We start from the raw sequence: 20607 nt of genomic DNA, 5'->3' as shown, positions 1-20607 counted from the left end.
ATAGATAAGTGTTATCCAGTTTTGCCGTCTCTTCAGCAAGGGACAGCAAAAGAGCGTGAAAAAGACCCATTAATGTCGCAATTATTAACTTCACCACCCCCCTATGCGCAGAATGCCACAGCACCCCCGCAACCTTTAGTTGCACAAGCTGCGCCTCCGGCTCTTCCACAGCACCCACCAGCTGTTCTTCAGCTGGCTCCTACTTCTTCGGTGCAGCTTCCTCCAGGCCCACCGACCACTTCTGTTTCACCTGTGTTTTCTACGATTGTGCCTACTGTACTTTCTACATCTCCTAATGCCCCCTCTATGATTTTGCCTGGTACCACATCTATTATTCCTGATACCTCTTTTGCCATCTCTACACCCGCCTTATCTCACCCCGTTTTTTCATCTGTTTGTCCTTCAGTCTCACCTTCCATTCGGCAGAAAATGGCCAGCACTGTTACTAATCTTCTTTCACCTCTTTTCGGGTCGCCTGCTACGACCCCTAACATAGGAAGAAGACAATTGCGAAGTCAACTGCCTGATTATCAAGAGAGAGATTCCCTGAATAGTTTAGCCCGGAAATGGGTCATGGACACTGCAAAATATGATGTACAGTCTGTCATGGAAGTCTTCCATCAATGGGAAGCAGCGACACAGAGATATGTGTTCGAACAGATGTGTGTCTTTCTTGGCGAGGATTTAGAAGACAACGATCAAGAATGCATCCCGCGAGAGATGTGTCGTGTATGATTTAAGTTTGGAGAGGGTATGATTGTAGGTCCCGATGTGGAAAAAGCAGTTGAAATGCTATTATCATATCGAAGTAAGGGAAGCAGTTCTGGGTCACCATCGGAATCTAGTGCATCTAGTAGGAAAAAGGCACGACAATACCCTATGAGAGAAGTTCCCCCACAGTGGAGAGAGGGTGACGCGACAGCTGTCCCACCTGTCCTGCCCCACTTTCACCGCGTATGGGTACTGTCCCATGGAAGCGAGCTGAAGTTTTAGCACTCAAACAAACACTACCAGATCCGCGTAAAAATCCTGCAGGGTACTATAAAGAATTGTCTCAAACTGCTGGGTCATGGCCGATATCGATATGTTATTCGGGAACGTTGTTCCACAGCCTTTATGGGGAAAAATTCGTCATGTAGATCATGACCAGGAATTAGGTGACACGTGGGCTAATATTACTGCTGCAGATGCGCGACAAGTCGGTGGTGCCAAGCCTGAGCCTCTGATAGCGGAACTACCTGGTAGAATAGTAGATTACATGAAAACGATAATGCCTGCAATACCCATAAATTGGGATAAGTTATCTGCATGCAAGCAAAAGAAAGAAGAAACTGTTTCAGATTTCTTCACCAGATTTGAAGAAACATTCATTGACCACAGCGGTCAAGATATGACCACAGAAGGTGGTCAGAGATTATTTGTCGATAAATTTGTGCACAATCTGCTTCCAGATTTGTGTAGGAAATTAAAAGATTCGGAAAGTTCTTGGGCAGTCTCATCTTCAGCCCAGATATTAGCTACCGCACAGTACTACGAGAATAGAGACAAAGATGAGAAAGATAAAGTAGAAAAGAAAACTAGAGAACTCAAAACGAAGGTTTTGCTACAGCAAGCCTTTCCGCCACGTGGTGGTGGTAATCAAAATAATAATGGTCAGAATCACTACCAGAACACTTTTCAGCAGCCTCAACAATATCAGAGAAACTTGCAAAGATTCGATTACAATCAAAACCGCGTAGGTCCCAACCAGTGTTTATATTGCAAACAAGAGGGTCATTACAAATATAATTGTCCTGCCCTACCACAACGTGCAAATGGAATTCCTGGCGTAAGAGGTCGTGGTAGTCAGCAAGCGCCTAGAGGTAGAGGGCGTGGAAACGCCCCTCAGGACGCACGTCCCCTTCCACCACAAAACTCTATGAACAGGTTTGACCAGCAAAATAACGTATCTGACAGGACAGCTCAATACTACGTTGATGAGTATTACACAGAAAATGAGCAGTGGGAGAATAATGATTGCTAGGACAGCCTTAGACAAGGAGAGGGAGTTGTTTCAGTTCCAGTAGATCAGAGTGGACCTTACGTTGAGGTGATTACATCGGGTGTGTCAGAACCTTTTCTGTTGGATACTGGTGCTACAAAGAGTTCTATTATGCACTCCAAACTCCCTGGCGCACCTTTGTCTGGCGAAATGAACGTTTCCGTAGGTTTTTCTGGCGCCCCGGTTAGAAATCCGATTTCTGACCCTTTATCTCTTTCTGTTGGTCCTTGCGAATTCGAAGCACCCCTTATTTTGACAACAGGTTGTGGTGAAAATTTGCTAGGATTAGATTTGCTAAAAAGATTGTATGCGACTTTGTACTGTTCTCCCTCAGGAGTACAACTTACTTTAGGTAAGAAAGTGGTTTCTCCCATGTATTTGTCGAGAAATGCACTTCCAGCAGAATTGGCACTTCTCCCAGATATTCTTTGGGCTACTGGTCCGAATGATGTAGGTCTCTTAGAAATCCCACCATATGTTGTAACATTGAAGTTGAATGTCAAAATGCCACGAATTCCCCAATACAGAATATCCAATGAGGGCGAAAAAGCTTTGCTAGCGATTGTTTACGAGTTGATTGAAAAAGACGTGATTGAAGAAACACGAGGCAATGTTTGCAATAGTCCTGTTCTGCCTGTTTTAAAACGAACTGACCCTTCTCAGCCACCTGTGTACAGATTCGTGATTGATCTTAGAGAAGTAAATAAGATAGTGGTGCCACAATTCCTAGTTGTCCCCGACATTACAACATTATTGACTATGATTCCAGCCTCTGCCTCCTGGTTTTCGGTGATTGATCTGAAGAATGCTTTCTTCAGTATCCCGATTGCTGAGGAAAGCAGGGATATTTTTTCCTTTAGTTTAGGAGGTCGCAGCTTCCGCTTTAAACGCGCTCCTCAAGGCTACTGTGAAAGCCCCTCAATATACAGTCAAGCTCTGAAAAGTCAGCTTGACACATTGGTTCTGCCCTAAGGTGCCACTCTCGCACAGTACGTGGACGATTTGCTCATCGCTGCGGACACTGAGAAAATCTGTAAAATGGCCACGTTGACATTACTGCGTCATCTATGTGATCTGCATCACAAGGTGTCACTTTCCAAGCTTCAGTATTGCCGACAAGAAGTGACCTACTTAGGTCATCTCTTATCGAAGGAGGGAAGGAAACTGACCCCAGAAAGAATTCAGGCAATAGCAAAATTGAATGTGCCAAGAACGCAGAGAGAAGTACGTGCTTTCTTGGGCATTACATCGTACTGTAGACAGTGGATTCCAAATTTTTCGTTATTTGCCAAACCTTTATTGGCACTAACGTGCAAAAATACACCCAATCCCATTCTTTGGTCTGATGAGTGTCAGAAAAGTTTTCTCGAATTACGCACAGCATTATGTTCGGCCCCTGTGTTAGGCAACCCCAACTACAGTAAGCCTTTCACATTATATGTCCACGAGAAGGAGGGCTGTGCATTGTCTGTGCTGACTCAGTTATACGGAGATAGACAGCGGCCATGCGCCTATTTTTCGTCAACTTTGGATCCGGTAGCAAGAGCATTGCCAAGTTGTTTAAGGGCCACAGCAGCAGCAGCTGTTTCTATTCGACAGTCTGCAGGTCTAGTAATGAATAATACACTAATCGTGATGGTCCCGCATTCAGTAGAGACATTGTTAAATAGGACCAAGACACAGCACTTAACTAGTGCTCGACTGTCCAGTTATGAATTGACGCTACTAGCGAGCCACGTGCACATAAAAAGGTGCAGTACCTTGAACATAGCCACATTGTTACCAATTGCAGAGGAATCGGATGCTTCAGAACAGCACGATTGTTTCCTCAGAACAGAGGAAGAGACGAAAGGGAGAGTTGATTTGTTCGACACTCCTCTTGCTGAATGTGATGGTACATTATGGGTGGATGGTTCATGCTTTAAACTCCCAAATGGTAACGTGACTACAGCATATGCTGTCACAACTTTGCACACAATCATTGAAACTGCGCGAATACCGCATGGTTCAGCTCAAGCCGCTGAACTCGTGGCACTGACGAGAGCATGTGTGTTATCTAAAGGAATGAAAGTGACTGTCTATACCGACAACCAGTATGCTTTTGGAGTGGCTCACAGTTTTGGACGATTGTGGAGAGAACGTGGGTTCCTGACTTCGCATGGAGCTAAGATTCAGCATGGTCAGTTGGTGAAAGAGCTTCTTGAATCACTGACGTTGCCCCTGAAAGTAGCGATCGTGAAATGTAGTGCACACAAGAAAGTGATTGATGATGTTGGTCGTGGAAATGCATTTGCTGATGAAACTGCTACGGAAACTGCAAAGAATATGATGAGCCGAATGTATGTTGCAAGCCCAGAAAGATGGACTGGTGATGTTGGAATATGTGAAGACACGATAGAAAGTGTGAAGTCCATCCAAGCTGAGGCAACGGAGAAAGAGTTAAGCATGTGGAGAGAAAGTACAGGGAGAATGGATGCAAATGGTTGTTGGATTGAATCGACAAAGCAACAGAGATGGTTGTTACCCGATGCATATGTGCCTGCAGTGGTTACAATGGCTCTTGGGATGGCCCATATCAGCGCGAAAGGGATTTGCGAGTTGTTGGCCCCAGTGTGGAAGAATTCAGGGATTCCCAAGTGTGCAGAGAATGTTGTCAAGAATTGCATGGTATGTCTGAAGCACAATCCTGGTAGGGGAACCCCAACTCCAGCTGGTCATTTTGCACCTCCTACGTATCCGTTCGAGGTTTTGCAGCTAGATTTCATACACATGGAGAGGGGCAACAACTTAAAATACATGCTCGTGGTTGTTTGTGCCTTCTCAAGATGGGTAGAAGCCTATCCCCTAAGGGACAATACTGCCTTGTCCACAGCGAAAGCCCTTGTGAAAGAGTTCTTCCCCAGGTTCGGAATGCCTAGAATGGTCTGGTCTGACAACGGAAGTGAATTTGTGGGTTGTGTGATGAAAAGAGTGTGTGAAGGGCTAGGCATTAGGCAGAAGTTCCACGCTGCAAATCACCCCCAATCAGCTGGATTAGTGGAATGTTACAATGGCACGCTTAAACTTAAATTGGCCAAAATCCAAGCGAGCACAGGTCTTAAATGGCCTGACGCTCTACCCTTAGCTCTCCTATCCACCAGAATGACTGTACATTCGCGAGTGAAACTCAGCCCCTATGAAATAATCTTTGGTCGGCCAGCCAACATATGGGGAGTGCCTAGGCCCACGAAGTTTAGCCAGCTGCAACACCCCATTTTGCTTGACTATTTGTATGAATTGACGGCTAAATTGCGTGTTTTATATCAACAGGTCCACAACACCTTGCCTCCGGTCTCTGAGACACCGGGTCACTCCATTGACCCCGGTTCCTGGGTGCTTGTCAGAAACTTCCAAAGAACAAGAAACGACCAGCCCAGATGGACCGGGCCTCACCTCGTCCTCCTGTCTACAAGGTCGGCTGTTAGGGTGGAGGGGAAGGCCAATTGGGTTCACGGGATCCATTGTAAGAAAATACCCTTCCCTCTGCCACATGACCAATGGGTCCGGAAAGGAGGCACTGACTCAGAGCGCACAACTGATGAACGTGTAAAAGAAGCTAATCCTGATTGTGAAAGTGGGAACATTTCTCAAGAAACTGCGCCACCACCAGAACAATTGAACTCTGTGGAACCTGAGCTACTATTTCTGGACCAGACAGTACCCGGGAAAAGACGCTACAATTTGCGACCAAGAAAAACAGACTAAAGTAAAAGTGATTTATTTTATGATCCGAGAGAAAAACCTGTGGACTAATAAAAAATGTGTGTTTTTTCCAAAATCCTATTTTTGAAAGTGCAGATTCTCCCATCTAGGTAACTTGCTTATTTTTGGGTTTTTTTCCGAACCGCCATCCGGGTTCCGCTGCTAGGGTCGCGGTTGATTAAAGACTTTTGGGTGCAGCTGACGACGTTAGGTCGCTGGTTCCGGTTGGTCCAAGGGAGCTGCCCTAGACTGACGGAAGCATCCTTTAGCAGAAACAACCTACCACCGCGGGCAGCACCTTAGAAAGGATGGAGTTTCCTGATGTGGAGAGGCCTGCCAAACAAATGAACTTTAAGCAGAGACTTTTTAAAACAATGACGAAGAAAATTTTTATAATAATGTGTATTTTTATGCTATTCAGCGTACTGGTCTTTTTGATAAGCTATGTTTTATTCTCTTTTCATGTGACATTTGCGCCCACTACATCACCCATACCTCCTCCTACTGTTTCCTGTCATTCTTTCCACCCTCTGCCTGACCACGAATCAAATAGGAGAATAGAGTTCATTAATAACTCCTTCGTTCAGTTATTACACCAACACCAACTTGTAATGAACACAACTAACTGTTGGGTGTGTGGTCTCATGCCCCACACCACGGATAGAGGTATCCCCTATTTGGTCCTGCCATTTAGTCACAATGGGTCAGTATGGGCATATAGGACAATGTTCATATATGCACGAGAAATCCAACCCCTACGTTCTGTAAAACACAACCTCAAGACTAGCGCCCTAGTCAAAGGTATAGTTGATATGATCAAGGAAGTAACTTCTTACGAAGATACCCCGGATGATGAGATACTTGCATATGTAGGTTGGAATGTGACCGGATATGGCACTACATTAAGTGAGACACAGCAAGCCAAAAGATCGTCCCCTATCTGGATCGTACCCCATCAAGGTCACCTGTGTCTGCAAGGTATTGGCAAGAATCCCAGAGCTCAGCTAGGGAAGAGTGTCTGTACAGAAACGTATGTTTTTGGATCTCAGACTTCCCCTGCGTTTTTAGCCGCTAAGGGTACTTATTTCATCTGCCATGATAGAGCCTATGCATGGTTGCCCCCTGACTTCTCGGGCTCATGTTTTGTTTCATTCCTGTTACCTCCCACCTACACAGCAGCGGCGGATTACCATCGGACAAGGGTAGTTAGAGGTGTTTTGAGTAAAGAAGACACTGCAGGTCAAGAATTTGGTGACTTTGCAATGGGTTTTCTGCCGTTCTGGGGAGCCATGGCTAACAGCAGGAACATAAGGCAGTTGACAAGGGTAGTTGAATCCACCGTGACTGAAACTGCTGGTGCCCTTAGTAACCTGACTGCTGAGCTCCAGTCGGATCGACTTATGACCCTTCAGAACCGGGTCGCTTTTGATGTAATACTTGCGGACCGAGGTGGAGTATGCAAATTGATCCAGTCTAGTTGTTGCATTTTTATTCCAGATAATGCTCCAACAGTGTACAGGGCCATCTCCAAACTGCATAAGATTTCCGAATCTATTCATGTGGATAAAGGAGATTGGTCGTTAATGGGATGGTTCTGGGAACTGATATCTGCCTGGGGATGGAAAATTCTGATGGTCATTGGGATGGTCTTAGCCATTCTTTTCCTGTTCTGTCTATGCATACAGTGTGCTCCTGCAATATGTGGCCTCTGTGCTACATTATGTGTAAGGAAGCCTGTGTCAAGACATGAGCTCAGCACTAGAATGATGTTGCAGCAACATCTCAATGACTTTAGGAATATAGATCTGGACTCAGATTAACATGAGGATAGATTAATTGCCTATGTAAGGGCAGAAGGAGGGTCTGTGGTTCTGAAAAATCTGGATTCATATAATAGTACTGGACTCGAGAATAAAAACTTCGTCGAAATAGGACGAATTTGGTATCAAAAGACCGAGAATGACGAGTACATCAAGTACATGTATTTTCGGCGTATTCGAGTGACGATTTCACCTCGAAATCGTCATTTACATTCTAAAACCCTTAGCTGCATGTTGCCCTTTACATAGGCCTTAATCCAGTTGAATTTGATTCCACAAGGACACATAATCCTTAATCGACTTCTCCCTGACCCCAGTACAAGTTAGAACCATTGCCCCAGGCCGAACTCGTTAGGTCGGTTCCCTCCCAGTGGCCGAGCAAGATAGCATCTAGGCTCAACCAGCCATAAAACCATTTGAGCGCGCACACCTGCCATATCTCGCTCACATCTTTCTCCACTCCTTTTCTTCACTCACTTTATAATGGGGAGGTGACCGTTTTTATTAGGGGGTCTAGCGATATCTGATGAAATGTTGGGCCTTGCCGGATGATTTGTTATGGGCAGCACAACGTGAAATATGTACATGTCATCATGACTCTGCTTTTCTTTTGTAATCAGTAACTATAAATGAAATACCACGAATCCAAGGAATGTTTTGCCCAAGGCTGAAAATTACGTATAAGAAGAGAAGCCTGACTTCGTAAAAGTGTGCAGTCTCCTGAGAATATACCCGTGTTGTACTTCTAGGACCCTGTTACCTTGGTTGCAGCCAATAAACTAATCTTTGACTTCACCTAGAAGACTCTGAAGTTTCTGTAGGTCTGACTCAGGAGAACCCGAGGTCTCTGGGTGTTGATCCCCTGGCACCGCTGGGTTCTGGGTTCTTAAAAACCCAGTACCTCAACTCGCTCACTCATACAGCTACTCACACATGTACTCACTCACCCATACAGACACTCACACATGTACTCATTCCCTCACCCATATAGTCACTCGCATACCCACTCACTCACACATACAATAACTGACACATCAACTCACTCACCTTTAAAGCTACTAACACACACACACTCACTCACCCATATATCCACTTAGCACCCACTCTGGCATCCATACAGCTACTCACACCAACAGTTACTCAGCCACATAAGTACGCACATACCCTACTCACTCACACATACAGGGGCATATTACCAAGCAATAGCGATAATTATCGCTATTGCTTGGTTAGAGACAAAAATGTATCGCCGACCTGCAGCGATTTTTATCGCAGATAAACCTTGGTATTACCAAGGTTTATCGCAAATGTGATAAAAATCGGCCACAATGCATGAATATCGCTGAAAAGTCAGCGATATTCAGGCATTACCGAGCTAATGCTCTTAGCCATGTTATCCACCTCCCATTGGATAACATGGCTAAGAACTGCTCAGGGCAGGTGTTAGCTTTTGGAGATATTCGCGTTTAGCGTGAATATCTCCAAAAGTTGGTAATAGGAGATAGCGATGTTAGCGACTGTTTCCAGTCGTAACATCTTGGCACGCCCACTCTGCATGTCATTAGTGATACATTTCTCTGACATGCAAAGTGGGGCCCAAGATGGCCGCTATCTCCTACTAGCTGTCGCTAACTGGTGTTAACGACAGCTAGGTAATAGGGAGATAATTTTATATAGCTTGATTTTGCTGTTCCAGTTGTCATCTCCATAGATGTGTGTCTCTTCGTGGCTTGATCATCTAATTATTAATTTGTATATTGTATGTATTTATTGTTTTATCGTTAACTTGTGTTTATACCTGTCTTCATTTGTATTTGTATTTTTTATTCATTTACATTCATTTCACACTGTTACCGCACACTGCATCTCGACACAACTTTATTAGTCACTTCATGACACGCATTCTTGTTTTCTCTTACACCCCCCCTTGCACTTATAACTCATTCAAGATGGCTGCTTTTACAGTCCGTCATCTCTTTTTACTAACTACATGTGACTGATTACACCTATCACTTCACTCATGTACCGACACACCACCGCGTTCACTTAGGACGCCCTGTGCTGCCTCCAATGGACCCATAGCACGAACACGCCGATTCACCTTTCCAGTAAGTCGCTTAGTACTACCTCAGAGTTTAATGAGTTTGAAGAGATTTACTTCTCATTTTGCACAGGACCTTATACTATCGTCTTTTACCCTTTCAGTTGCATTGATATTCCTCTCCATAATCGAGGAGCTGTAAGTAGCTCTTATACCTTCGTTAACCTTTTCGCCCATCTTGGAATATTCCGGACTTGGTCTTGGCTTTTCAACTTTTAACTTTACACTACATAACCCTGGTGACTGTTGGTGCTCTTTCCTTCACCGTTATACCACTTCCTTAAGTTTTACACACATTCCAGTGAGTCTTTAATGGTGTTTTTCACTAAATCTTCACGCGATTGCATGTATTTCTCACCACTGCAACACACGTTATGCATTACTTTCGAGTTAGCGCATTACATTTTACATTGATTGCCATATCTTCTTCATTCCTGTAGAACTCCTTGAAAAAGGGCCCAGCCCGAAATGCATTGGAGTTAAAGAAATTTACATAACGATCAACAATGCTATGATGATTACGTCGTATATATGATATGCTGAAAAATATCAAATTACATTGTAAAATCAACATAAACTTTGCAACATTTAATGAACACTGTTTGGGAGTCTTCTTGATGAACCCAATGGAGTGCCTAAATACAGGGATGCATTCACATGCATGTATGCACGACTTTTGTTCAATTTGTATAGCCAGCAGCGTCATTGAAGGTCAAGTAAGTGTACCCGCATTGAACCGCAAACTTGAACGGATCACCAAGTGGCGTATGTTTACACGTGTTTAGAAGCAAACATGTCTGCCCGGAGTAAACTTAGAATATTAGTATGTTCTTGTGTCCAATTTCTGGGTGAAAAGTCAGGTTTTATTAAGTCGTAGAAAGTTTTTACCCTTTGTGCGTAAGCTAAAATGTATGTTTAGCAATCCTAGTACTGATTGTGAATTTTTTAATGATTTTGGAGGCTGGAGCAGCGTACACTTTTCTAAAAAGTTTGCTGCCAGACTTTTCCCTTCACTTGACAGCTCATATACCAAAAATAATATATTGAGGTGGGCTATTTTTGATTTGTTAAAGTTAAATGTGTAGCCCTCGGAGGCAAAACCCATAATAATGGTGCTTACCCTACGTTAGATAAATATCATCCACATAGGCCAACGCTTCTTCTTCAAATGTAGCATTTAATTTACAGACCCTGGGTATATGGGATACCACTGTACAAGGGACTTATAGGTACATTAAATATTCCAAACAGATGTAGGACAATATTGCCAAGTTTACAAGAGAGAGCACATGCATTTTAGCATTGATCAGCAGTGGTAAAGTGCCCAGAGCCATAAAACCACTGGGAGGTCAGAAAAAATCCAGGAGGAAGGTAAAAGGTTCTGGGATGACCATGCAAAAAAGGCCAAGTCAAACATGCACTCATTCATCCATTCAGCCACTCTCACAGATCCAGAGAGTCACTCACACAACCACTCACTCAACCATATAGCCACTGACACACCCACTCAGTCACCCATAAAGCCACTGATACAGCCACTCACTCTCCCATACAGTCACTCACAGAGCCACAAAACCACTCCCACACTCACTCAGACATCCAATGCACTACTTGTGACCTCACATATTACATCACTCAAGACATGGTCAGTGACATCACTGATGAAATCTTTGATGACATCTAAAATGACATCACTGATGATATCACTTATGACATCATCAAGTGAGTGTAAGTGCTTCTGAGTGTTTATGGGTGTTAAACATATATGACAACCTATGATAAAAGTTAAAATATTATACATTATTTTATGCCGTGTTTATGTCACAAAAGTGACAGAAAAGGCGCAAATATTTTTTTTCCGATTTACTTTCCAGCACTAAACTTGCAGCATGCAATACATGAGGGCCCAGTGGATCAGCACCAACTGAATCTGTTGTTGTAATCTACTGCCCACTACATTACAAGTTATACATAACATATAATACAAGCTCCTATCTATTCGGAACACTCCACATTTTATACAGCACTATATAATATGTTACACACCAAGGGGCTGATTCCGATTCGGTAAAATCCTGTCCGAATCTCCGTACGGAGCATTTTCCCCGTACGAATCGTATCCTGAACCGTCCCCGTACGTACGATGTAGTAAGATGTGCACCCAAAGCAGTTCTCCGTACGAATCATTCCAAGGACCGTATGACTCATAAATCTGTACGGATCGCATTCGGAACATGCAGTATGCGACGTCCGTACGGATCGAAGCAGCTTTTTCCGACCCAGCAAATATGATTCGTTACGACAGCACTCCGTACGACTCTTTTTCTACGTGAGTCTAAAACATCCGTAAAAGCTGATTTCGACTCGAACCGCTTGCGAAACGGACCACCCCGGGTTCACGAGTACACCCTATGATTGCATGGGTACGGAGCATCGGGGTACGGTGCGTACACCCCTGGATTTCAGGGGTACGGTGCGTATGTCCCGTGCGTACACTCCATGATTGTGGGTGTACGGTGCATAGGGGTATGGTTCGTACCACCCAAGGCCGTCGGTGTATGATGCGTACACCCCGTGCGTACACCCCTTGAGTTTAGGGGTACGGTGCGTATGTAAATGTGTGGCTCTCCGTACGAATTGCATCTACGCGACGTTTTCCGTACGAATCGCGTACTCAATCCCCAGTCCGGATCGTACTTGTCGGGTCGTACGGCATGTTTACGATTCGTACGGTTCACTTTCAGGGTCTGTTTCATACGGTTTCTCCCTTGTTTTTCGTACGGTTCACAAAGATTCGTACGTATTTTTTACCTATGGATGGTACTACGCGATTCAGACAGATCTGTATGATTTGTACGGAAATGGCTACGAATACGATTCGTCGTACGGATTCATTTCCCGAATCGGAATCGACCCCTAAATATTACTTAACACCACTACATAACACCACATATCTCGCCTCTTTGAAGAAGATTCCTCCCTTTGCATCCAAACATTTCGTTTTTTAATACTACCAAAAAGAAAATTGAGGAAGTAAAAAAAAGAAATAATAAGATGAAAAATATACTGAGGAACAACACTTAAAAAAATATATAGTGTACAGGAAAAATGATTCAATCATAAAATTACCTGGGAACTTTTCTTATTCGTTTACTTTTCTGTAAAGCTTGTGTACCTGAATTTTCTCTTTCACCAAAAGAAAACAGTATTGCGCTGCTCAATTTTGGTTAATCGAGACACATTCCACCACTGCACATTACTCATTTTCACTGCTTGACCATTAATGTTAATGACACAAAGGGGTTCCCTAAATTTTGATTTCCCTTTTTGCAACAGCAAAGGATCTTTAACGTGAACAAACTCACCCACCAAAAAATGACCTTCTCTTCCTTTTCTTTGGTGACTTTCCCTTTCATATCTGTTTTATACGATTAACACTATCACAGGCAAATTTTGCCTTGCCGGGCTCATTGAACACGTTACAATCACAACCCAAGGTTTTAATCTTCAAAAATTGGTTCAGTCTTGACATTACCCTTCTCCCTCTCACCAATTCAAATGACACAGATCCAGGAACAGAGTGTGGAGTAGTTCTATATGCCCAAACCACATCTCTAACAGCTGTCTCACAAAATCCTCTTGCTTTTATCGCACTCTGGATGCCTTGAACCAACACCCTGTTGAATCTCTCAACTTCTCCATTTGCTTGTGGGTGATAAAGTGGAGTGTGTAGATGTTTCAATCCTACCTTTGTCAAAAACTCTTGCATACTGGAAGACGTAAATTGCACACGATTCTCTGTTAATAACTCCTCAGGAAATCCTTCTCTACTGAAAACATCTTGTAGAAAGCGGATGACAGAATTAGTGTTGGGTTCTGAGATTCCTCTCACTTTCACTCATCTGGACAAATGATCTATTAGCACCACAAAATATCTCAGGTGGTTGGGTAGTACATGAAAAGGAACTAAAAAATAACAGCTACTCTTTGCCAAACTCTGAACCCGTTTGGCACAGGTGTAGAAGAAGACAGAAGTTTGTCACTGTAAGAGCATTGTACACACTCCCTTACTAATGTCTCTACTTCACAATCCACACTTGGCTGCCAAAAATCATTGTGGATTTAGCGTTTAGTTGCTGTCATTCCTAGATGGCCAGCATTAGGAGTTTTCATTATTCTTTGTTTGAAACTGCTTGGAGGAGTCGTTTCCCTCCCCTAACCAGTAAATTGTTTTCAATGGATTAGCGACTTTGCAAAAAGGCTGTAAATCACCTCCTACTGATCTCTCTTTGGGCCAGCCCGCTACCACAAAGTCCATGACTTGCTTCAATACAGGATTAATTGCTAAAGCATCTCGCAAATCTTTCATATTGGAACAAATCACTGTATTATCCACATTTCATATAATACATTCTTCAATATCTTCTTTTTCTTTTGAATACAAATTCCTCTACAGAAAGTCTAGATAAAAGTCTGCTTTTACATTCTTACCACCTGCAATGTGATGCACAGAGAAGTTACATTCTAACAACTTTCAACTTCCAACCATTCCAGTCCAGCCGTAACCTTCTTTATTTTATTACCCGAAAGGATATCCACTAAAGGTTTATGGTCCATCCTCAAACAAAACTTCGTTCCCCACACATAAGATTTAAACTTTTCAACTCTCCTCACACATGCAGGCATTTCGTTTTCAATCACTGAATATCTTAATTCCACATCCTTCATCCTTCTAGATGCAAACCCCACCATTACTTCCTTATCTCCAATCATTTGTGACAATACGGTACCCATTCCTTATGAGCTGGCATCCACTGTTACATAGGTATCTCAAACCTCCACATATGTTTGAAGAGCCGGGGCTGCTAAAATGCTCTCCTTGGTCAGATGAAACTGTTCCTGACAGGTAGATGTCAATATCAAGTCTGCTCCTTTTTTTAGCAAGTTTCTTAAACACTCAGTGAGACTGACAAGGCACTTTATAAATTTTGCATAGAACTCACATAGACCAATAAAGGATTGTAATTGATCCTTATCAACAGGATGTGGAGCATTAATTATTCCTTGCACAATGCTGGGTTTAGGTTTGACCCCATCCATAGAAAGAATGTGGCCTAAACACTCATTCTCGGTCACTGCAAACATGCATTAGTTCTCAATTACCGTCACCCCATTCTTCTACAAAGTTAATAACATTTGTTCCACAACCTCACTATGGGGCCTATTAGGATGACGGGCGGACTTTGTCCGCCCGCCATCCTGTCGGACAACGGGACCGTCCGCCATAATGGCGGAGATACCGTCCTCGGAATTAGCATGCACCCGCCACAGTGGCGGGTGCATCCTGCATTTTTAACATTGCATTTTAAAAATGCATGTTGTGCATTTCAAAGCACAACATGACAGGCGCCTGCCATGTTGTACTTTGAAACACAGGGGGGTACCATAGGTACCCCCATGTGCACCCCCACCCCCCTTCCCCCTGGGGGCCCGCAATATACCCCCAAAGCAAAGTCTGTATGCCTTTTCACGCCAGCAATGCCGCCGTGGAAAGGCATAGGACCGCAGGCATCGTAATATGGTTGGCGGTGTCTCACAGACACCACCACCATATGTATACACTTTTTCCGCCATTCGCAAAGGCGACCGGCGGAAAAGCGGCGGATGGTCTTCCCATCGGCTGCGGACCCCCCAGCCATCCTAATGTGGCGGGGGGTTATTTCAGTGAGGATGGCGGACGGATTGCCCCCGCCTGGCCGGCGGCGGCTACCGCCAGCCCGGCGGGGTCAATCCGTCCGCCATCCTAATTGGCCCCTACATATTTCTTCTGGATCAGTGTGCTTCAATTTGTCATCCTGGAACACCACCACATTAGGAACATCTTCAAACATGTTGGTCATAATTTTCGGGAATACAGAAGCAGCCAAGGCCAGTCCAAATGGCATGCCGTAAAATTGAAACATGCCCTCAGGTTTGACAAAAGCTGTTAAGTGACGAGAACGTTCATCTAAAATTACCTGATGATACACTGCCCTCAAATCCAATTTGGGAAACCTACAACTGTAATCAGATCATCAATGCATGGTAAGAGACAGCTCTCCATCCTGATGGCCTTGCTGAGGGACCTTAAGTCCACACAAAAACGTAATTCATCGGATTTGGTTTTTGCTAAGACAAGGGAAGATAACCACATAGTAGCATCAACCTTTTCAATGATCCCGTCACTTTGCATTTTCTTAGCATTAGTGTTAGTTCACTCCTTATGCTGTGTGGAACATTTCAGAGTTTTCCACAGGAGGCACATGCTCTTTAACCTTAATAAAATATGAAAAATGGTCAGACACAGAATTTATCAAAGACACCGGACATTTCTGACCAGGTTTGATGACCATACTAAATTCTGCCTCTTGCCACCACCCTAACATGTTTATACTTTTGTAGTCTACATATACTTTCCCATGAATAGTTTTGCGTTCAAAAAGTAATATCTCCCCAAAAGTACCCTCCCACATCTATTTTACTACGTTCAAATGCAGTAGTAATGACATCAGGAGGCAGCAGCAATTTGTGAGACCAAGATTCTTTATACTTGTCAATCAGAATGCTGGTAATCCTAGCTCCTAAATCAATAAGTTGAGGAATGTCAATTCCCTCAATTCTTATCTGTACTAATTGATCCCCATATTTCGTTGGCATTTGCATATTGTGGATTTCCACAAAATCCACATACAACACCAATTATTCTACTTTCTTCTCAATATCCTCCAGTTTCTCACATATGGCATGATCTTGAATGCTCCTGACTGGAATTCATCTGCCACCCCTACACATGAAGGTGGTTTGGTCTCACTGAGACCTTATTCACTTGAACAAGGTCTCAGTGAGACCCAAACATGTTGTTTTCTGTTCTTTTCTCAACAAATAATTTTATTTGAACCGAAAGTAAAAAGAAATATTGAACCTTCCAAGGAGTGTGACCCATTTCATGTCCTGGTGGAGGGGAGTGTTGAATATATTATGGCTGGGCGTGGCCGTAGGGTCTCGCACCGCCTGAGAGCACCAGGATAGTCAGTGAAGGTGAGCCAAATTTATTTATTTATTTAAAGAGTTTTATATAGCGCTGGCTAGACCTGAAGGTATCAGAGCGCCTTACATGAGAATCAACAATGTAACAGAAAAAGATCAGCAATTACACAATACATCAAAATATAGGCAATACAATTAGGAGAGGTGGGAAAGGAGAGATAAAGGTGTTGGAGGGCACAGGGGAGGTGATAGAGGGAGGATAAGGAAAGACACAACAGGGAGAGATGAAAGGAAGTCTGTCAAAAGACCGACTGGGTAGGTGACTTCCAAGGAGTGAATCCCTAGCCTGTCACCCCTATAGCTAAACCAGGTACCTGTCACCCCTATAGCTAAACCATCGGACAAAATAGCTAGATCTCAAATGACGAGGGAAAAATTCACAGATAGAACGGGAGGGGACTAAAGGGCCAGGACAGGGCAGGCAAAGGTCAGAAGCAGGAAAGTGGAGAAGAGTAGAGCGGGGAGGGGTAGGGGGTAGAGGGAGATAAGGTCAGAAGAGACGCAGGAGGGTTTGTTGCGGGCGTCATTTTAGGCAGGTACAAGCAGTATTTACATGAGGATCAGAGTTACAGGTTATAAGTTACATTTGTTCCAAGAGCAAAATAAATATAGGAATTAGGAGTGTAACAAGGGGAGGGAGGTAAAGGAAAGCGGGAGAGACAAAGGGAAGTATGCCCAAAGACCGACTGGGTAGGTGATGTCCGAGGAGCGAGTCCCCAGCCCATCACTCCTATAGCTAAACAAAGTAGCTCCATCGGTCATCAGTCAAAATAGCTAGGTCTCAGCTGAAGAAGGAGAGTTCACATAAGGAAGACCAGTGGATACACATGGTGGTAACTATAAGCAGGTACAGGTGAGGGAGGGGTCTTTAGCTGGAAGGAAGAGAAGAGTAGAGCGGTAGGGGGTAAGTTGAAGGGGGAGGGAGAAAAAGTCAGGAAAGACGCAGGAGAATTTGCCCAAGGACCGGCGATGCAGGATGAGCTCCCAATCACATGGGAGGTGGGGGCACAGCGGATGATATATACCATTTTGATATGGCATGGGTCTAGAGAAACTGCGGAAGAATTTGTGGCTAACATCAATATTATTATGCTCAATTTGGAATTTACAGCTACCATTAGTAAAAAGAGAGTTGAGTTTTTGGATGTTGAAATTTATATAATTGACGATACTATTCAGACCAGACTACATAGGAAAACAATGGCTGGTAACTCACTTCTCCATGCTGCTAGTGCCCATCCCTGCCATCTTATAAAGAGTATCCCCTATGGGGAATTTTTAAGAATTCAAAGAATTTGCAGCAATGAGAGTTATCTTAAATCCAGTCTGAATGAATCTTTTCAAAGATTCTTGGCCTGTGGTTACAAAGAGATTGATCTTAAAAATGCTCTGAGTAGAATGTTTTTAACCACCAAAGAATCCCTTCAGGCCTCCAACACTGAGATTGCTATCCCTATTAGAGACAATTCTTCTAAGAGAGAGGATACAGAAGTTAGACTGATCACAACCTATAGTTGTTATGAAAAAAAGATCAGGAATATCTTGAAGTCTAACTAGCCTATTTTGAGACCAGATATAACATTGGCACCATTACTCAGTGAGGCTCCTTCTATCACTTTCAGGAGGGCACCCTCTATGAGGAATGCTCTTGTCAAGACCAGTCCAGCAGTAGTTAAATCTTCTAATTGGCTCTCCAATCGATCAGGTTTTTTTAAATGCAGTTCCTGCGGAGCATGCACGTTTGGGGTTAACACTTTAGAATACCATGATGCTTTTCCCCAAGATGTCTGCAAGATTAAAGGTTTGTTTACCTGTAAAACTGACTACGCTGTTTATGTCTTACAATGTACTTGTCATCTTCAATACATTGGGAGCACTAAGCTCCAGGTCTTCAACCGTATCTTGCAGCATCTTCGGGCTATTGTTAACTCCAATCCCAGCTAATCTGTGGGACGTCATTTTAAATTGGTGCATCAAAATAATCTCTAGGATTTGAGTTATTTTGTCATTGACGCAGTCCCATTTTCCAAAAGAGGTGGGGATAGAGAGAGGAAACTTAGACAGTTGGAGAGCCAGTATATTTTACTTCTGGACACAAAGATTCCTAACGGTCTCAATACAGGGGAAGATCTTTATAATTTTCTATAATTATTTATAATCTTCTATGACTATTCATATGGTTACCTTGAGCTGTTTGATCTTGTTATGGGGCAGGCTTGTCGCATCATCTCTTAATTGTGATTTTTGTAACCCGACCCTTGTAATGCTGGAATCTGCTGCTATGAATGATTTTTAAGCTCTTTTTTGTCTGTGTCTTTTTATGCCTGTTTTTTTTCGGATTTTAGCTGGTTTTACTAGTTTTCTAGTTTTACTAGTTTTAGTTAGGTGGCGATGAGGTGTAGGGTGGATTGCGGGCGGGCGAGTTACAGTTAGTACAACTAACTATAACGGAGGAATTTCAATGGTTTTGTATGAGTGAAATGTCCAGCTATCTATAACACCCCTGAAACCTATTGTTTTCAGTGAATTTCTAAGGTTTTTTGAATGCTACTTCCTAACTATAACATATCTGAAACCTATGTTTTTTTCAGTGAATTTCAAAGGTTTTTTAAATGCTAATTTCTTATTATAATGTTCATTAAGCATATCAGTTTTTTTCTATCTTGTATAATTATCCTCCCATTCTCAACCTAGTAAAAAACTGCAAATATCACCACTCTTCAGTTGATTACTTCCGCCAACAAAATCGCCACAAACAGAGTGAATGTATGAGTAACAGCACACTAGCTGAATGTTCAGAGATGTGGCAACTAACTATGTATAAAGGAGGGAACTCGCACATAAGCAATAATTTACACAATCCCAAGACTACCGGTTATATGCTATACACAACTCACTATACAAACCAAAAACGTTTCCGTGTGTATATTGGGGGGCAGATTTATGTTGGTAATGCGCCACGTTTGCGTAACGCAACTGCGGCGTAAACGTGGCGCATCCCTACGACCCATTTACAACGTGACGCATCTAGGCAGATGCGTCACGTTGTAAAGCCCTGCGCCACTTGTGGGCGTTCCGGCGCAGGGTGGGCGTTCCGGGGCAGGTGCGCCTCGCAAAAGTGGCTGAGTGAAATCTATAAGATTTCACTCAGTCACTTTCAGGCCAATGCTGCGTCAAAACCCTGCGCCTGCTTGAAGCAGGCGTAGGTCTTGACGCAGCATTGGTCAGATAGGGCACCCCCGAGCCTTGCTGGAGCTGCGTCGCGCTTGCGACGCAACTCCAGCAATGCGCCGCTTTTACGGCACAGATGCGTCACGCATCTGTCCCGTTTTTGCCCCATGGTGCGCCGCATTGTAAATGTGGCGCACCATGGGTGGCGGAGCAGCGGCGCAAAATTACTGGCGCATCCCTGGGGATGCGCCAGTCATCATAAATCTGCCCCATAGTATTGATACGTGTAGTGTGTTGCACAGTGGACGCAACCATATTATCTCAGACACTGGGGAATATCTCGGTCATGTAGCTGTGTTGTCCCCCCCTTGAAGCAGAAGCAGAGTGGGGTGGCCCAACTTACGCAACTCCAGCGTAAGAGTATAAATACATGGGCTACGGCTTGGGCGTGGTTCACTTGTACGAAGACAAAAGACTCTGCCACAGCGAAGGTCCTCACCCTGCCACTTGGCTGCCGTCATGAGCACGTGCCTCCTAGATACAGGCCCATTGCGAACTCAGATCCACCGAACCGCAGACTTATGTCTGTATCGACTACTGCCTTCGATCTACACTGCGGACACCAGGGTTCACAACTTGAATTCAGA

Source organism: Lissotriton helveticus, chromosome 6 (assembly GCF_964261635.1).
Source record: "Lissotriton helveticus chromosome 6, aLisHel1.1, whole genome shotgun sequence".
Taxonomy (NCBI): domain Eukaryota; kingdom Metazoa; phylum Chordata; class Amphibia; order Caudata; family Salamandridae; genus Lissotriton; species Lissotriton helveticus.
Note: the sequence above shows the minus strand (reverse complement) of the source record.